General features: G+C 38.6%; 1 pseudogene across 1 annotated transcript; it reads right to left on the bottom strand.

The window, feature by feature from the left end:
• Window positions 1–622: 622 nt before the first annotated feature.
• Window positions 623–1,118, bottom strand: LOC149125664 (large ribosomal subunit protein uL23 pseudogene; annotated as a pseudogene). Its single transcript, XR_016236741.1, has one exon. The product of XR_016236741.1 is annotated as a large ribosomal subunit protein uL23 pseudogene (transcript).
• Window positions 1,119–6,000: the final 4,882 nt, after the last annotated feature.

Below are 6,000 nucleotides of genomic sequence, written 5' to 3'. Positions count from 1 at the left end.
CATACCTGCAAATGGTAGTCTCAAGTGACAGACTTCTGATCTCTGAGCCCAAACTCTTATTCAGCACCCTGAGCTATCATTCCTCATTCATGCTGAAGACTATCCAGGTACTCATCCCCAGGAGATGTAGCCTCTGAGAGGACTTGAAATGGTTATTTACTTTGCATAGCTTATCTATCCAACTAACTTGTAAGATCATTTGAATCTTTTACAATTTCACATTCCTGTATAGCATTAAAGTATTAATTATTCATTTATTAATTAGAAAATATTCAAAAGAGACTTAAATAGATGTGAGGCCACGATGATAGTGATGAAATTAGGATGCTTTAGCCCTGAAGGGCTGGCAGAGTAACATGTACTGCATGTGAAATGTACTACCATATATGCATCTTCATTTCTGTTGATTACTAACACAAAGAAGGATGTAAACTGTTGGTTGTATGGGGAAAGAATCACACACATCAATGGGCTCTCCATGCTCCTATCACCACATCCAGGAGTGTGCTGGGATAACTAGCATATCCTCTAGCGAGGAGGAGGCTGCTCTATTTGATGTTTTTGGAGAAAATTCAGGAAAGCTACTTCTTCTTTTTTTTTATGGTGAAAAAACACATATTTAGAATTAGCCAGCTGGACTCCGTTCAGATGATCCCAATTTTGTTGGCAACGTCCAGAGCATCATAGTCAGGAGCCAGCGCACATACGCCTTCTTCTCTCCATCAGGGCTGATCAGGGTGTTGACTTTGGCCACATCCATGTCATAGAGTTTCTTCACAGCTTGTTTGATCTGGTGCTTGTTGGCCTTGACATCCACAATGAACACCAGTGTGTTGTTGTCCTCTATCTTCTTCATGGCCGACTCCGAGGTCAGGGGGAACTTGATGATGGCATAGTGGTCAAGCTTGTTTCTCCTGGGGGCGCTCTTCCGAGGGTATTTGGGCTGCCATCGGAGGCGTAGCGTCTTGGGCTGCCGGAAGGTGGGGGACGTGCGGATCTTCTTCTTGTGGCTGTGGACGCCTTTCAGCACTGCCTTCTTGGCCTTCAAGGCCTTCGCTTTGGCTTCGACTTTAGGAGGGGCAGGAGCTTCCTTCTTCGCCTTTGGCGCCATCTTGGTGAAAAGCAGGAAAGCTACTTCTTCAACTAGAGTATCTTTGTTATTTTAACACTACAATGTGAAATGTGCCACAATATATATAGGATGTAGTGAGAATTTTGAGGAAACAGTTACTAAGTTTGACTTTAGCATTGTGGGCACTCATTAACAGACCAAATTACTGCTATCTTTGTATTAGTTAGTTTTTTGGAATAAAAATTGTTTGAGAGTTTCTTATAAAAGGACCATATATTAAATATGTAGTTTATAAAGTTATAAAAATTACACATAAGACTTCTGTCTTGTCTTTGCATTGCCATAAATGTTTAGTTTTTATTTTTTTTACCAGATACATTCATAGTTGTCTAATATGGATTATTACATGTTTTAGATAATAGATGGAAAATATTGTGAGTTGTAGAAAAAGTTTTCATTATATTTAGAAAAAAGGAACTGTCTTAATAAGAGAGAGAAAATCAAAATGATCTCCAATTCAGTTTATACAGATTCCCTTTTATATTTGATATGAAGTTATTTTTTCTGGATTATTTCCCAGTCCTTTTCCTTGTTACCGTACCAGTTTTGAAACATGATATAATCACCAAATGAAAGTTTTACACACAAGTAAAAAAATCTCTAGTTTATATAGAAGATGTCAGTGTTTTGGACACAGGAGCAATGTTTTCATTTAGCCTCTGATTAATGACTGGTCAGCATCTTAGACTTCAGTACTTTTCTTTCTCTCCTCAAACAACTTTGACCTTTGCTGATAAATGTCTTAGCTGAGCCAAGCATTCAGAGCCTCTAGATAATGGGCATTTTTTTTTTCTTTTGCAAAGAGGATTAGATTCTCTTGTGTCTGCTAGGATGGCATTGGTTTAATGTAACATGATGCATGATGTTGGCCAAGTTGTAATGATCTGAGGTCTTGGTTAACCAAAAAGACAACAAGCACATCTCAAGAGCATTAAAACATCATTGAAAAAGTATGGGTTGTGACCAAAATTACTGCAGATAAAGTTTACTTTTAATTGCTTTCTTTCTTATGGAACCCCTGGGCTAATGACTGCCCAGTCCTCTCCCCTCACCCTACTCCACCACTACTAATTCATAGGCCCTTAAGGCATTTCCTCTTGTGTTCTGACTATTTATTTTCCTTAACCATACAATGACTATATATAAGCCTGCAACCCATTCCAGAAGATAGCTGATCACTGACATCAAATAAAATTATTCCTACATTATCAAGAAGATTGACCACAGCTACAACTTATAATTTACTGAGTGCTTTAAATAACTCATCACATTTAATCATCACAAAACCTCTAAAAAACAAGTAGCATTACTTTCCCACTTCACAGGTTACAAATCTAAGGTTTACAGAAATAAGTCAATTGTTCAAGTTCTAGTAGTCATCAAGTTGCAAGTCAGGCTTCCCTCCCAGGTCTGACAGTATCTAAAGTTGAACTCTGTATTCATTGCTGCCTCACAAGTTTTGATGACTGACAAGGAGTTTCAAGGGATATTTGCATTTTGATAAGAAACAATGGCCACGGTAATGCTATCTACTTATTGACAGAATGGGAGAAAATATTTGTAAATATGTTGCAAAAATATATATTTGCAAAACTATATTTGCAAAAATATTTGCAAATATTTGCAGTTAGAATGACTATCATCCAAAAATAAAAAAAAATACTAAATACTGGCAAGAATGTGTGGAAAAAGCTATTCTAACATTGTTGTTAGGAATGTAAAGTGGTACAACCACTAAGGAAGACACTATGGAGAATCCTCAGAAATCTGAAAATAGAGCTACTGTATGACCCAGCCATCCCACTACTGGCATTTTACCCAAAGAAAATGAAATCAGCACATGAAAGTGTTATCTGTACCCCCATATTTATAGTAGCTCAATTCACAATAGCTAAGATATAGAATTAACCCACATTTCCATCAACTGATGACTGGATAAAGAAAATGTGGTATATATGCATTATAGAATACTACTCAGCCATTTAAAAGAATGAAATCCTGTCTTTTGCAACCAAAATGATGCAAATGGGAACCATTTTACTTAGTGTAATAGGCCAGTCCAAAAAAGACAAATACCATATGCTTTCCCTGCTTTGTGGTAACTAATATACAGAGTATGAGATCTGATTATTGTTTACAGCTCCTGTCTATCCTCTTGAGGAACAGTAGTTTTTCTGCTTACTATTTGTTGAATTCTTTATCTCATACACTTGTGATTATAAAATAAACTGAGAGGGACTGACACTTTGGTGTAGTAGGCTAAGCCTCCACCTACACACCAGTATCCCAATGGACACTGGTTTGTGCCCTGGCTGCTTCTCTTCTGATCCAGCTCTCTGCTTATGGGCTGGGAAAGCAGTGGAGGATGACCCAAGTGCTTGGGTCCCTGCATCCATGTGAGAGGCCTGGAAGAGGTTTCTGATTCCTGGCTTCAGATAGGCCCAGCTACAGCCATTGTGGCCACTTGGGGAGTGAACTAGCTGATGAAAGACCTTTCTCTCTGTCTCTCCATTGATAACATCTTAAAAAATAAGCTGAGAGCATGTCACTGTAAAAATTGAAAGAAAAAATAATAAAAGAAGGTGGATGAATGGTGGGGAGTATCATGCTTTTAAATCTGAATATATGAATTACATGAAATGTGTTTACTTCATATAAATAAAGAGTTAATTAAAAAAAGAAATCTTAACTGTCCACAGAAACATCTAGGGAAAGATGCTCTTGTCGAGGATTAGCTTTCCTGAAGTTCTCAGATAACTGCATGGAAAAGCATCCTTCCTACCAGAAGCTCAGACTAGTGGTGGTTGGCACATTAGGAGGTGTGGTGATAAGAAATAGGCTGCACAGCTCAGAAGTAGGCTGCAGAACCAGAATTAAAATCTCCCCCTCCACTTCTCTTTAGTGTTTCCCCTTTCTCCTTTTCCCTCCCTCTGTCTCTGCTTCTCTCTCTTCTCCCCTCCCTCTTCCTCTTCATTCTGCTCTCTCACTCTCTCTCTCTCTCTCCATTTATCTAGTGTCTGTTATGTGGTTATGTGGCAGTCATTATGAAGAGTACAGCCAGGTAAATACATTTAAAAAAATTTCCTCCTATTGTTGCTATGGATCCGTTCTGCGAGAAGCGTGGTGGAGGTAAGAGGCATGGAGTCATGACACAGATGCCAGGAGTCGAGTACAAGCTAGAGGCGAGCAGCTTGCAGACTCATTTATTTCAGTTGGTGCAGCAGCTTATATAGCTGAGGCAGCCAATCCAGTCAAGGGGTGGTTTATGCCCTAACCAATCACTGCCTGTTGCCAGGCAGGCTCCTTTGCCAGGTGGGTTCTGAAGCCATTCCTGAGTAACTGACGCTCGTTTGCCAGTGGCCATCTTGGCCTGACCTTCTCATTCCACCACATCCTATGATGTAGTTTACACTCTGGTGTGGAGAAACACGTGACAAACAAATCAAGAAACTTTGTGCTACGTTAAATGGTGATAAGAGCTATCTAGAAAAACACAGCAGAGAAGGGACATAAGGAGAGCTGGAGAAGACAGCGATGCTGTTTTAGTAAGTTACTTATAAGGGAGCAGGCCTGAAGTGAATTCTCAGCAGAACAGCAGCAAATGGGGTGCAATCTTGAACTGCGCTATTTGAGGAACAGTATGGGGCCATTGTGTCTGAGAAGAGGGAATGAAGTGGCAAAGCCACAGAATGAGCATCAAGAGGTGCCAGATGATGCCGGCTATCTGATCTATCACACAGTGACGTTAGGTCAAACTCATCATCTCTTTTCAAGAGGCCCACTGTATAGTGTGTCCAGTAAATATCTTCTTTATGGCCATGACTAGTGTGAGAGACCTTCCAAATGGAGATATGCAGATGCAACTTCTGCACTATTTAGCTGCATCATCTGACTTCAACCTTTTCTGTTCCTGTAAAAATGCAGTTTTAATGAGAACTGAAGGAGAAAAACTATGGGGAAATAATTTGTAAGTTGGTTATTTTGGGTAATTACTGCCAATTAGTCAGCCAATAAGCATCTTTTAAAAATCCTGTACAATGTGACAGTAGGAATTGTCCTTTCTAACAGCCAAGAAGTTGCTGCTTCTCTTTTTGGATGATCAGGTATGCAGAGGAATGGAAGGAAATAAGAAAAAAGAAAGATATTCATCTTCCTATCTGTCTGTCTACCATGACTTTCAACTTCATTTCTCACCTGCCAGCAACAGAATATTGGAGATTGGAGATGACTCTTATCAGCGTGGTTCTCAGTTCAACCTTGATTACATATAATTTATTTTGTTGATTTATGGCTAAAAGCAATGTGAAGAAGGGTACAACTACTGGCATTTGGAAGAAACTGTATTACCAGACATGAAATGTACAGTGTGTATATCTTCTGAAGTTTTGAATAGGTGAACATTGACATGCTGTCTATGCTAGCAAATTCTAAATGTATCCGTGAAATTTAGGATGTTAAACATAGAAATCAATTATTTGTCATGGATCTGAAATCTCATGTAAAGAAAAGAATTGTACTCCTTTAAATCTAGTTGCTGAATTCAGGAATTATAGAACACTTAATGCATAAAGAGGATTGTACTCCAAAGAAAAACATATGTAGTTAGAGCCCTGAAAACTGGTTTACTATAGGATCTTAGGGATCCTTGCCTTGAAAATGGAATAATAAAAATTATCTCAAGAGCTGTTACAAAGATTACTGATGTTTTATTGGAGTACCATGTGAAATTTTGATACATGTATATATTGTGTAAAGTCCAATCAGGGTAAGTATACTTACCAATATTCTCAAACACTTAGCATTTCTTTATGATGAAAACCTTCTAAAGCCTATCTACTAGTTTTTGAAACAGAGAACTATCTGATATG

Source organism: Oryctolagus cuniculus, chromosome 7 (assembly GCF_051225735.1).
Source record: "Oryctolagus cuniculus isolate XC-2025 breed Fujian yellow rabbit chromosome 7, ASM5122573v1, whole genome shotgun sequence".
Classification (NCBI taxonomy): Eukaryota; Metazoa; Chordata; class Mammalia; order Lagomorpha; family Leporidae; genus Oryctolagus; species Oryctolagus cuniculus.
Note: the sequence above shows the minus strand (reverse complement) of the source record. Positions and strands in the feature narration are given on the sequence as shown.